The sequence below is a fragment of the Tamandua tetradactyla genome, chromosome 3 (assembly GCF_023851605.1).
Source record: "Tamandua tetradactyla isolate mTamTet1 chromosome 3, mTamTet1.pri, whole genome shotgun sequence".
Classification (NCBI taxonomy): Eukaryota; Metazoa; Chordata; class Mammalia; order Pilosa; family Myrmecophagidae; genus Tamandua; species Tamandua tetradactyla.
The window spans coordinates 133,368,130-133,382,771 of NC_135329.1; the positions used below are offsets into that span (position 1 = coordinate 133,368,130).

Below are 14,642 nucleotides of genomic sequence, written 5' to 3' on the forward strand. Positions count from 1 at the left end.
ATAGAGAAGGAGGTATTTTAAATGCAGGTAATGATGGCTTTCATTTTATTTTTCAGCAAGGAGGCCCTAAAAAGAGCAGGCTGTCATTTCCATTTCACAGGGAATAATACTGATGCACATATGAAGTAAAAATATTATAAGCTCTATGACAAAATATTGTGTTCTTACGCTTCCTTATTTTCAGCCTCTTTATAGTACTACCAGATGAAATCCTGTTATGCTCTTTAAAACCAAATACCGTAGTAGATTTAGGCGGGAACTTGGTAGAATTCTGGCTCTAATGTGCCGCTTCAAACGTGTCTACTCCTCTGGACAATCCCTCCATTCATCGTCCATCCTGCTATGGGTGGAATTACTGTGTCCCTCTCCTCCCCCTCCGCAAAGACATGTTCAAGTCCTAACCCCTAGTCTCATGAATTTGATCTTATTATGGAGAAAGGGTTTTTGGAGACGTGATTAGTAAATTTGAGGCCAAATAGGATTAGGACGGGTACTCATCTTCAACATGCCTGCTGTCCTTATAGGAAGGGGCGAGGGGACAGTAGACACCGGGGAGAAGGCCACGTGACGATGGAGGAGTCAGAGTGGTTGGCGGCTTCTACAAGCCAAGGAATACCAAGGTTTGCTGTCAAACACCAGAAGCTAGAAGAGGCTTGGAAGATTCTCCCCTACAGGATTTAGAATGAGCCCGATCCGGCTGACACTTCTAGTGCTCTAGAGACATCTAGCTTCCAGCACTGTGAGACAAAACATTTCTTTTGTTTTAAGCCACTCAGGCATGGTATCTTGGCAGTCCTAGGAAACTGACACACATCCACGCCTCCGTACATCTGACATTCATTGAGCACCTAAAATGTACCTGGCGCTAGGGATAGTCACAACAAAACGAAAGAAACGCAAATAGCTGTCCTCATGGAGCTTACAGATTAGTGGGGTGAGACAGGCATGACACAGATAATTATACAAATATGGAATTTCATTACGATCAGGATGTGTGTTGTAAATGGAAGAGAAGAGGGTGTAAAACTGGGTGAATTTAATATAATCTGGAGTGGGTTATGGTAGTTAAGGAAGACAGTACCGAGGAAGCAGCATATAGACTGAAGTGGGCTAGGGATGGGAGTGGCATATTCAGGTAAGACTAGACAGACAGGTTGGGCTCAGCAGCATAGCCTTGAACCGCCTTCACACGCCTGGAAAATCTCCCTTAAGGTCCCAAGCATGCCCTTGACCTAGGAATCTTGGCTCCTCCTATAAGAAGCTATCTCCATCTTATATTGCAATTCCAAATACTTCAGCTCTTGGCAGTCAATTATGCTTTACAGCTTTGGAAACTTTGGTGGTTTTCTCATATGGATTATATTACTATCAACTATTAGAGCTGGGAGTTGCTACCGTTTTGAATAAAAGGAAACTCCAGGGAAGTTGAATGACCCGCTTAAATTCACGGAGCGTCATGTATCACCTCATCTTGTAGTGTTAATGTATTTGTTTGATATGAAAAATTTTAACTTAACATCATTTGTAGTTAGCACATTCATTCTGTGGCTTTTCTAAAATAATGCTTAAAAGCATTTTGTTGGTATCTGATCTCAGAAGTTAAATATCTCCCTCATCCATTTTGCAAATTCTCCCTTCCACTCCACCATGACCCATTCAGAGGTACACAAGGCTATTATGAACCAGGTCGTCAACTGAATTAATGAAAATTCATAATTGCATAAGTCTGAATGGATGAGGTTTTTAAGGTGTTATTACATATTGTAGTTCTACACTTTCCAGTCCAACATTAGGCCACAGATTCATGATTCATTGAAATTTCTGGCACTAATTTAATTTCAAACCTCCTGCTTGCTTTTGGTCTAAGGTAGGACCTCGGGCAGTTGAAACTCCTGACCTACTTCAGAGTTTCTTTTATGCTTGGGAATACAACACATTTTATAGAGCAGGTTAAACTCTAGAACAGATCATTAATCACTGTGGCTCCCTGGGCTTTCCTGGTGCTTTAGGAAAAGGAAACAGAACGGATACAAATAAAACATATGGGAAAATTTTATTTTAAAAGCTTCAGATCTGTCCCCAGCAATCACGAGGGAAGGGAGAGAATGACTGCACTCTAAATTTAGGTAAGTAGGGATGACTTAACTATTGGAAAATGCTATGCTGACTGACAGAATGGAGCCCACTAAACAGGAATGTGGAATATGAGGAATTAAAAGACTCCTTCAAATGATATAAAAGGTCATTCAATGCCTTGAATTTATATCGTATATTTATTGATAAATCGAAGAGAAATTATTTATCTTCATAAACAATGCTTACATTATCAGCTAAAGACACCCTTACATACAGGTGAATGGTTTTATTTTATGTTCCAGTACTATCAGAGTTTGGATTTCTGGTGAAGAGAAATGCTTGCGAATTTTATGTATTTTTGTAAAGTGTAAGCAAGCATACTTATTAATGATAGCAAATGATCAGTACTGGAAGCAAAATTCAAAACAAAACTGAACAAGCAATTATCTTTCACAATTTAAGTGTGAACCAAGGAATAGCACATATTCAGCAGCTTGCTCTAGAAGCATTCATTTGAGAAAACTCAGTAGAGGCTATGATAATTTGGTATGCAGGGTGTGAAGTCCAAGATCATAAGGACAACTTTGATGACACCAGGAACACTTTCTCAGGTCCTTTCTGCTCAGTCCCATGCTGGGCCTTGGCTCATCCTGAACTTCATGTTTCTAACTCCTTTTCCACTATTCCATCATTCCTATCATTCAAGGCCCAGAATGCTCATCATTGAAGGCCAGAACAAGTCTTCTCTTCTCCATAGAACGCCATCTGATCATGCTGATACAACCTTTCCCTGACTGTTTATTGCAAAGTAGTCTGCTATAATTAAACATCACCCTTTAATGATAGCCAGTTCTGTGGTGCGTTTCTAAGTATGTCATATATTATATAGTCTCCACATCTACACTCTTCAGGGGAAGTCACTGTGGTGCATCACTTGTGCTTAGCATTGTTCATTGCTTGCTCATAAGCAGTGTCTTATCTGTTAGTTGCTCAGTAAATGAGGTCCCCTGAGATAGAGGCAGAACGTAAGATACAACATGAAGGAATCTGCATGTGTGTGCGTGTTGTGAAGATTTGCTCCCACTTCCATAGTGGCTGAAGGCTGTGAAGTGGAATTATATCTCAAGAGCTGAGGAAAAAGAATACTTTTTCCTATCCAGGGATGCTTTTGGAGATGGCTGGTGACCTTCCTACTTCTCTTTATTTTTCTTTTATCCCTGATTTTTAATTCTTTTTTTTTTAATCTAGAGCAACTGTTGTTTACAGAAAAATCATGCAAGAAGTATAGAGCTCCCATATATCTGATCCCACCCCCACAGTTTAATCCCTGACTTTTAATCTTAAATGGAAATAATTATAGACTGATCATCAGACTAGAGGTAAGGAATGGAATTTATTTTAATTTCTATTTCATGACAATGTCATCTTACACTTTATTTGAAGGTATTGCAAATGTAACCTGATATTCTGCAAAGAGTGATTTTGCCAAGGAGACCATAATTTCTCAAGGATATAATGAGAATATTTCAAGATCTTAGGAGAGGAAATAAAATCTCTAGGTGAAGGAAGGCACGCAATTAGTTATAAAAATAGAGTTGTGATTAGTTAATATAAGAATTCTGTTTTTTTTCTTTAAATCTGTTTCTTGAAATTCTACTATCTTAAATAGACATCTGTGGTATATGCATTTTTTTTTAGTTTTCCTCACCAATTACTAGATTGTAAATGGTTTAGTCTATGGGAATACATAAAGCTTACTACATTCACACATTTATGTTTCACGGTTTTGCGTTACAGCTAACACTCCTTCTAGAGCTGCTTGTTTTTCCCAAGTTCCCAATTCCTGAAGTTGAAGGAAAGGAAGATAATGGTGGCAACGGGGTTGGGTGGTACTGGGGAAGTTGGAGGGGCAGAGAACTTGGGAGGATGCAGATACAACCAGAAGCTATTTATAATATCTTACCTTTCCTGTGCCATCGCTTCATTTCCCTCCCCCATGTTTCAATCAAGAAAGATTGATTTGGGTTCATGAGCCTCTCCTTCAAAATGTAAATATATCCCAGCAAGAAAAAAATTCCCAGATTTCCTGCAGGTTTTTAAAAGAAATACCCTAATCAAATTAGCAGCAAACAGCAAACATGTATTTTTATTAGGATGGTAAGAACTGAGGGAATTTATTTTGAAATAAACTCTTTAATTTGTTATATTACCTTAGGACATTTAGCTTTTCTAGCACATGAAGTCACGCATCACATACAGTGGAATATGGGCCTGGTAGAATGGTGTACCTTAAGGAGCAAGAAGCTGTTAGGTGCAAGGAGGTCAATGAAGTGGAGGCAGGAAATAGGACAGAGATTCACCAATGGAAAGTGTCTCATGACCAACACATGGTTTCACTAAGCTTCCCACAACAACCTTTTGGACTTTGCCTCCCCTATTATTGGCTTGAAAATCTCTGTTCTAATATTTGTGCCTTCCTTAAGCCCCCCACTGCTCATGTCTCTAGTTGGCTACCATCTTCTTGCTTCCTTCATGTTTCAATGTAGCCATCTCATCTTCTGGTTCCACCCAATAGGGCTAGCTGCTTCTTCATGGTTACAGATCACACTTTCTTTCATAGTATGACCCTTAGCTCACATTTTTTGGAAAAATGCTCTGGTAATTTTCCTACTCTTGATAGATTAATCAGGAATCTTCCTTTCTTTTACTGGATAACCACAAGAAAATAAATTTCCCTTACACACTTCAAAGGCTATCCTTGATGTTTTCTGGAAGATGAACTGAATGTCAAATGGCAACTGAATATAATCACATCCCAGTTACTAGCAGGTTGATTTTTACCTGTTGTAACTAAAAATCCCTGGAATTCTTCTGTACCAGTAGCTGTGTTCTGGGTTCATTCCCAAGGGCTGGGGATGGGGAAGAATTCCTATTAATAAGGAATGAACTCTTCATAAAACAGAAAAAGTCGAATGCAGAACAAATCGCAAAATATATTTCTAATCTTAACTCTTTTTTCATCATTTCATATTTTTTTGAACAGCTAATTTTCCATATAAGTGGGTAACAGAGATATGTGTATTAACTCAAATTCATTGGAAATATTTTAAAACCTTAGCTTAAACCAATAATTTCAAAATGTTCTGTTACAATCTCTTCACAATACTGTTGACAAGTAGTTGTATTATGGTTAGGTTCTGGTGTCAACTCGGCCAACTGATGATGCCCAGTTGTCTCATCAGGCAAGCACTGGCAAGGATATTTCATGGCTGGTTGATAAACAGGAAGGCTGGTTTATTAAATCACCAGTCAGTTGATTGCATTTGTGGCTAATCACATTTAAGATGTAAGTATACCCCCACCACAAAATAATCCAATCAGCTGAAGGCTTTTAGGGAAGAGGAGAGACTTCTTCACTGCTTCTTCAGCCAGTGAGCCTCTCCTGTGGAGTTTGTCCAGAAGCTTCATCAGAGCTGCCAGCTTCACAACCTGCTCTATGGATTTTGGACTTTTTCATTCCCACAGTTGCATGAGACACCTTTATAAACCTCATATTTACAGATCTCGCCTTGGTTCTGTTTCGCTAGAGAACCCTGACTTAACACACCGTGCTAGCTAAATCAAGTTTCAGGCTCTTTCCCCATTCTGTGGAGCATGTATTGCTATGTTTTGCTATGTGGTCTCTGGTTGTAGATTTCAATTTTAAATAGAATGCAGGGAGGTTTTGTAGTATAGAATCGCCATTCACCACAACATTAAAAAAATCCGTCTTTCAATGACAAAAATAATTTCCTAAGGAACAGAAGTTCAGTTTTCTTTGCTGTCCTTTTATGTTCTCGAATAACATGCTTCTTCTTGACAATTAATATAAATTCTACATTTGAACCTGCTGGCAGAAAAGGAGCATCAGACTATGAGAATATTCTTCGAACAAATAGACAGTAATCTACATTTTAGTGACGATGTTAAAAAAAGTTGTTTACTTTCCCTCAAACTTAATTTTCTCTCCTATTCTTGAGACAGACAACAGAATGTTCATCTTCAGAAAAGCAGCCTCTTTGTTTACTTGGTTTTAACTGGTAATGAAAACTCACTTCTGTCAGACACTCTGTGCTTTTTGAGCCATTTATCTTGCAGAGGAACACTGACACTAGAAGAAGTGGGGCTAGGAGGGTAATAGAATTCTGCAACTGTGCCACCTTAGTTGGAAAATAGAGAATACAGGAATTAAAATGGGATTGAATGGGAGTGTCAGGAGTGGAAACATCACTGGACTTGGAGTCTGGAAGTGAGGCTTCTAGTCTTGAGTGGAGCATTAACAATTTATGGTACTGTAGATAATTCACTTAACTCAAAATTGTCTCTAAAAGTAAGACTTCGACCAGAATCAATTAAAAAGACTAAGCAATTTTGTTAAAGGAAAGTATAATAGGAAAAATAGACCAAAGTTTATTCAGGGTACTTAAGTCTTTTAAACTCTTTAACACACATGCAAACACACACGCACATACACACAATCTTAAGAGAAAGCCAATATATAATGCCACACAGTTATATGTGCATTAAATATGTGCATAAATATTATATGCACTACCTTTGCTAATAATTACTCACTGGCATATATCCTAAACTAAAATAAAGTTTTATTTCAGTTGAAAGTAATTTAATTGGTTAAAAAATCCTTCTCCATACAATAGATGATGGAGGAAAAATGCATCTACGTGAAACCCTGGTCACCGATTAAAAGCCATATCTTGTGTGGGGAAACATTTGTGCATAATTGCTTTTAAAAAGGGCCCAATTGGTTCAGTAAGACGATCACATATTTTAAAGTAAAGAGAGGAAAAGAAAAGATTGCTTCCTTTAAAAGTTTTGCCAGACTAAGAAATATGTGCTTGAAAGAAATAAAATATGAGTGGTCAGAAGTGACCAGTAAAAATAATTTAGTATAGAGTCCATAGCAAAAGCCTGGTTGCTATGGCATTGAGACACACAAGGTTGTGGATATCTGTTGCCAAGCTGTCTCATTTAGTTTCCCCCCAGTCAGGGGGTGCCTTGAGTTAAAGTCATATCCAGAGATAGGGAAGAATCACTGGAGGGAGTGCTGGCTTTGTTCATTTGCCCACATTCAAGGGGCTGGAGCAATCAAATAGTTCATGGTGGGTTGCAGGACGAGAGTAGGTAGAAGCAATAAGTTTTCATGTTTTACAGCATGAGAATAAGGCAATGGATTTTAACTGTATACGGAAATTCCAGAGCAGACATGACATTTTCACATACCCAAGCAACTCATATTTCACATGCAAGCAATCTTGTAATGTTCAGTTACCATGAGCTATTTCTCGACTGTTGGGGGCTCAGGAGTCTGAAAGTGAGTTTAACCCTGGAATCCGATTTAAAAGGAAAACCTGGGTAAGGTAGTAAAACAAAATAAAATATTAAAAATGCTCTCACTGGTTATCTGAGCTGATGGGACTGTGGAGTATATCTTTTCCCCCCCTCTAGCTACTTCTGTATTTTACAACTCACATTTATAATGGAAAATAAGTAGTCAGATATTAAACCCTCTAAAACTCAATTGCTTCCAAAGAGTTCATTAAAAAGCAGTTAATCCTTACAGAATTTTAAGATTCAGAGTACCTTATATATCATCTTCCCCAGTGGTTCTCAAAATTTTCTGATCGATGGAATCACCTAGAACACTTGTAACACATGCACATACAGATAAAGACACTGTCTCTCTCTCTCTCTCATTCCCTTCGCTGGAAATTCAATGCTGGGGGCTCAAGAGTCTGATGTTTTTACAATCCCCACGCTATGTATAACCCCGACTCCCACATTAATAGGAGGCAAACTTGGGAAACATGTATGCAGCCCAATCCTTTCGCTTGGGTGATGAAGTTGAAAAGAGAATACGGTGTAAATCTAGGTTTTATATTTTTTCAACTGTTACTTTAAATTGCTCTCTCTTTCCACATATTTGCTAGTAAGTTAACCAGTTCAGTTATATATTCTTTTTCTAAAAGCAGCTTTATTGATATTCACATACCATACAATCCATCCGGAGTACATAATCAATGGCTTTTAGTATAATCAGAGTTGTGCATTCATCACCACAAAAATTTTAGAACATTTTCTTTACTCCGAAAAGAAAAACCACACACCTCTTAGCAGTCATTTCTCAATTCCTCTTTCCTTCCCCAGCCCTACATAACCACTAGTCTAATTCTAGCTTTATAGATTTATTTATGTTTACATTTTATACAAAGGGATTCATACCATATGTAGTAATTTGTGTCTAGTTTCTTTCACTTAGCATAATTTTTAAAATTATTTTTTCTCTTAATTAGAAAAGCTATAGTTTATATAAAACTGATAAAAAATACAATATTCCCTTATAATCCATGATTGTTGACACTTTGCACTGGTGTAACCTTTGTTACAATAGATGAAAGAATATTATAATATTACTAACTATAGTTCAGGGTTTGCATTAGGTGTAATTTTCCCATATATCACGCTACTATTAGCACCTTATAATAGTGACGTACATTCGTTATAATTCATGAAAGAACATTCTTATATTTGTACTATTAACCATAGTCATTGTTCACAACAGAGCTCATGTTTCATCCTCCAACTTTCCGTCTAGTAACATATATGACCCATAACTTCTTTCAACCACATTCACAAACATAATTCGGTGCTGTTAATTACACTCACAATAATGTACCACCATCACCATTGTCCATTTTTAAACACTTACAATCATCCTAAATAGAGCACAAATGAAGCATCAGCTTCTCATTCTGTACCTTCATTCTTTCTCCTGGTAACCTATCTAACTCTATGAGTTATTATAATTAGTTCATATCAGTGAGATTATACAATTTTGTCCTTCTATGTCTGGCTTATTTCACTCAACAGAATGTCCTCAAGGTTCATCCATGTTATCGCATGTATCAGAACTTCATTCCTTCCTACAGTTGAATAATGTTCCATTGTATGTATACACCACATTTTGTTCATCCATTCATCAGTTGATGGGCACCTGAGTTGCTTCATCTTTTGGCAACTGTGCACAATGCTGCTATGAACATCAGTGTGCAAATATCTGTTTGAGTCCCTGCTTTCAGTTTCTGGGTATATACATAGTAACAGGATTAACACATTTTGCTTATACATTCATTGGTTGATGGACACTTGAGTGGCTTCCATTTTTTTGGCAACAGCATATAATGCTGCTATGAATATCAGTGTGAAAATGTCTGTTCGAGTTCCTGCTTTCAGTTATTCTGAGTATATACCTAGTAATGGGATTGTCAGATCATATGGCAATTCTATACTTAGCTTCCTGAGGAACCACCAAACTGTCTTCCATAGCAGCTGCACCATTTTACATACTCATCAGTAGTGAGTGATTGCTCGTATTTTTCCACATCCTCTCCAACACTTATAAGTTTCCTTTTATTTAAACAGTGGTCATTCTAGGAGGTGTGAAATGATATCTCATTGTAGTTTTGATTTGCATTTCCCTAATAGCTAGTGATGTTGAGCACCTTTTCATGTGCTTTGTGGTCATTTGTATTTCCTCTTTAGAGAAGTATCTATTAAGCTTTTTGCCCATTTTAAAATTGGGTTGCTTGTATTTTTATTATTGAGTTATAGGATTTCATTATACATTCTGGATTTTTACTCTTATTGGATATGTGGTTTCCAAATTCACCTTCCTTCCTTTCCTTCCTTCTTTCCTTCCTTCCTTCCTTCCTTCCTTCCTTCCTTCCTTCCTTCCTTCCTTCCTTCCTTCCTTCCTTCCTTCCTTCCTTCCTTCCTTCCTTCCTTCCTTCCTTCTTTCCTTCCTTTCTTTCATATACTATGCAGTAGGAGTCATATTTCATTCTTTTTCCATGTGAATATCTTGTTATTGAAGCACAATTTGTTGAATTCCAAATACTTTCTTCCATTGGGTAGGCTGCCTTTTCATTTTCTTGACAAAGTCTTTTGAAGCACAAAAGTTTTTAATTTTGAAGAGGTCCCATTTATCTATTTTATCTTTTGTTGCTAGTGCTTTGGGTGTAAAGTCTAAGAAACCAGTGCCTACCACAAGATCTTAAAGATGCCTCCATACATTTTCTTTCAGGAGTTTCACAGTCCTGGCCCTTGTATTTAGGTCTTTGACCCATTTTGAGTTAATTTTTGTATAAGGTGTGAGATGGGGCCCTCTTTCATTCTTTTTCATATGGATAACAACCAGTTCTCAGCATCATTTCTTGAAGGCACTGATCTGTCCCAGTTGAGTGGAGTTGGCTGCCTTGTCAAATATCAATTGGCCATAGAAATGTGGGTCTAATTCTGAACTCTCAACTTTATTCCATTGGTCAGTATATGTATCTTTATGCTAGCAAACTGATGTTTTGACCACAGTATCTTTGCAGTATGATTTAAAGGCAGGAAGTATGAGTCCTCCAACTGTGCTTTTTTAAAGATGGTTTTGGCCATTTGGGGCCCCTTACACTTCCAAATTAACTTTAAAATTGTTTTTTCCATTTCTGCAAAGTAACTTGTTGGAATTTTTATTGGAATTGCATTGAATATGTAAATCAATTTGGGTAGAATTGGCATCTTAACAATATTTACTCTTCTAATCCGTGAACATGGAAGGTCTCCCGTTTATTAAGCTCTTTGATTTCTTTTAGCAATATTTTGTAGTTTTCTGTCTGCAATTCTTTACATCTTTGGTTAAATTTGTTCCCAGATATTTGATTCATTTAGTTGCTATTGTAAATGGATTTTTCCCCTTGATTTTCCTCCTCATGTTGAACATTACTAGTGTATAGAAACACTATTGATTTTTTTGTGTTGATTTTGTATCCTGCCACTTTGCTGAACTCTTTAACTCCAGTAGCTTTTTCAGGACTTTCTCTATATAGGATCATGTCATCAGCAAGTACTGAAAGTTCTATGTCTTCCTTTCCAATTTGGATGCCTGTTGTTTCTTTTTCTTGACTAACTCCTTTAACTAGAACTTCTGGTACAATGTTGAATAACAGTGGTAACAGTGGGATCCTTGGTTTATCTCTGATCTTAGAGGAATAATTTCAGTCTTTCACCATTAAGTACAAAGTTATCTGTGGGATTTTCATATATGCCCTTTATCATGTTGAGGAAGTTTCCTTTTATTCCTACCTCTCAAAGTGTTTTTATCAAGAAAACTTGCTGGATTTTGTTAACTGCTTTTTTGCATTAATTGACATGATCATGTATTTTTTACCCCTTTTCATTTGTTAATGTGGTATAGTACATTAACTAAATTTCTTGTGTTGAACCACCCTCTCATACCTGGGATAAAACCTACTAGATCATGGTGTATTTTACTGTGCTGTTGGATTTGATTTGTATTTTATTTAATGATCAAGGTTTTATTTGAAATGACAGAACACTTAAAAATAAGTAATATAATATGCTTGAATTGTTGTTGTGTGACTTAGAAAAATGCTTTCAATCATCCTTCAAACTCTCAAGTTTATCCCAAACAGAGTATATTTTGCAGCCAGTCCCTAACTGCTTTGATAGTGTTGCTCTCAACAGATGGCTGGGATAGGAGGTAGGCTGCTAGCTTCCCTGTGGATGGGGTGGCTTTCTCCTATTCTAGGTGATGACTTCTTTTCTTGTTATGACTCTCAATTACCCTTCTAAGCGCTTCATCATGGATGAGGTCCAACATTCTCACATCTGTGTGGCTACAGTCAATTTTAGGGCAACAGGCCTTTTTCTTCCACCTGGAGTTGCACTCAGTCATGTGAACAATGGCTTTCTCTTCGTAGGTGGGACCATACACTTTATTTTTCACTGGTTTCTTCATTTACAACTGTGTAATGGTGCATACAAAGTTGGTTTGACTTTGGGTCACAATCATGTCTTTCATCAATTCCTTCTGTTCCATCAGCATTTCTGTTTGCTTGAAGACCACACTGCTTCTTTAGATCTTTCAGCCATTGTATATATTGTACAATTGTTTTTATTATTTTGAAAGTTTGCATCAGAATTCTTATTCTGTAAGGCCAAAAATTTCTTCTCCACTTATAATTTTAAATCTGGTATCCCCCCCTTTTTTTTTTTTTTACATGATTTATTGAATGTTGAACAACCTTTACATAATGGTTTGGCTCTTGATCCATTATGGCAAACTCAACCATTGCCTGTCCATGCTGTATTCATTACTTACTTCAGTCTGAGTTTCCACAAGATCCAAAGCAATGCTAGAAGCCGTGTCCATTCCAAAGATGATATGAGATTGGAAGTTTTTTAAAGAGAGAGCAGACTCTATACCAGTGAAGGACATGAAATCAGCTGAAATTGAACTCGAATTTGAATGCCCTGGCATCTTGAAATTATGACCTGACTGCCAGATCTATCTTCATCTGCCTGCACCCTAACTTCTCACACCTGGACCCCAATGCCTTGCTAACTCCCTTCTACTGTTGCTGAAATGGCACAATTTGCAATTTTGTTGAGGAATTTTGAATCCGTATTCATTAGAGAAATTTCCCAGTGATTTTCTTTTTTTCATAGCATCTTTATTTGGCTTTGTTAGAAGGGTGATATTGGAGTCATAGAATAAGTTAGGTAATGTTCCCTTCTCTTTAATTTTTTTGGAAGAGTTTGAGTAGGGTTGGCAGTAATTCTTCTTGGAAAGATTGGTAGGATTTACCTGTGAAGCCATCGGGTCCTGGACTTTTATTTGTTGGGAAGTTTTTAATGACTGATTCAATCTTTTTACTTGCAATTGTTCTGTTGATATCTTCTATTTCTTGTGGAGTCAGTGTAGGTTGTTTGTGTGTTTCTAAGAATTGCCCATTTCTAGGTTGTCTAATTTGTTGGCACACATTGTTCATACTATCCTCTTATGATCTTTCTAATTTCTGTGGGGTTAGTAGTAAGGTTCCCCTCCCATTTCTGGCTTTACTTATTTGAATTATCTTTTTTTTTTTTGCAGTCTAGCTAAGCACTTTTTCTCAATTTTATTATTCCTAAAAACCAACTTTTGGTTTTAATTCTTTCTGTAGTTGTTTTTTCGCATGGGCAGGCACTGGGAATTGAACCCGGGTTGCTGAGCCCTCATTGCCCTCCCTTCTCTGTAGTTTTTTATTCTCAATTTCATTTCTTTCTCCTCTAATCTTTATTTCCTTCCTTCTGCTTGCTTTGGGATTAGTTTGCTGTTCTTTTTCTAATTCCTCCAGGTGTGCAGTTAGGTCTTTGATTTTAACTCTTTCTTCTTTGTTAACATAGGCATTTAGGGCAATAAATTTCCCTCTCAGTGCTGTCTTCACTGCATCCCGTAAGTTTTTTTTTTCCTTTTGTATGTTGTATGGTGGGGATCAAATTTCATTCTTTTTCCTTTATCCCACTATTGCAACACCATTTGTTGATTTTTTGTTTGTTTGTTTTTTTGGGAAGTGCTTGGGTCGGGAATTGAGCCTGCATATCCTGCATGGCAGGCAAGAATTCTACCACTGAACTACCCTTGCTTGCACCTTCTATCCCATAAATTTTGATATGCTGTGTTCTCATTTTCCTTTATCTTGAGATATTTGCTGATTTCTCTTGCAATTTCTTCTAACCTCCATATATTTGTGAATTTTCCAGTTCTCTACCTGTTATTGATTTCTAACTTCATTCCATTACGGCCAGAGAAAGTACTTTACATAATTTCAGTCTTTTTAAATTTATTGAGATTTGCTTTGTGACCCAACATGCAGTCTATTCTGGAAAATGATTCATGGGCACTCGAGAAGAATGTATATCCTGCTCTTTTGGAGGATCTTGCTCTGTATATTCCAGGTACGTCTAGCTCATTTATAAGTTTTTTGTTTCCCTATTGATCCTCTGTCTAGATGTTCTATCTATTGATGAGAGTGGTGTATTGAAGTCTCCAACTATTATCATAGAGAAGACTATTTCTCCCTTCAGTTTTGCCAGTGTTTGTCTCCTGTATTTTGGGCACCCTGGTTAGGTGTATAAACAGTTATGTTATTTCTTCTTGGTGGATTGATCCCTTTATTAACATATAGTCTTTCTTTGTCTCTTATAGCAGTTTTGCATTTAAAGTCTATTTTGTCTGATATTAGTAGGCACCTGTGATGGTTAGGCTCAGATGTCAACTTGGCCAGGTAATGGTGCACAGTTGTTTGGTCAAGTAAGCAGTGGCCTAACTGTGTGAGGACATCTTGTGGACTAAAATAATCTGTAAATTGATTGTGTCTATGGCTGATTACATCCACAATTACCTAAGGGTTGTGTCTTCCACAATGAAAGACACTTTAATTCAATCAGTTGAATGCTTTAAAAGGACAAGTGATGACTTCAGCAGTCAGAAGAGAGAATTTTCATCTCTAGTTCAGCCAGCCAGTCTGCCTCTCCTGGGGAATTCATCGACAACCTTCATCAGAGTTGCCAGCTCACAGCCTGCCCCATGGAATTTGGATTCATGCATCCCCACAGCTGTATGAAACACTCTTATAAAATCACCTCTTTACAGATATCTCCTATTGGTCCTGTGTCCCTAA

At 37.3% G+C, this 14,642-nt stretch overlaps 1 protein-coding gene and 1 pseudogene across 1 annotated transcript in view; both read right to left on the reverse strand.

Annotated features, from left to right (window-relative positions):
• KCNH7 (potassium voltage-gated channel subfamily H member 7) overlaps nt 1–14,642 on the reverse strand; it is a 495,299-nt gene that overhangs the window by 92,654 nt on the left and 388,003 nt on the right. The gene's annotated exons all lie outside the window — the stretch shown is intronic.
• Nucleotides 11,720–12,460, reverse strand: LOC143676354 (E3 SUMO-protein ligase NSE2 pseudogene; annotated as a pseudogene).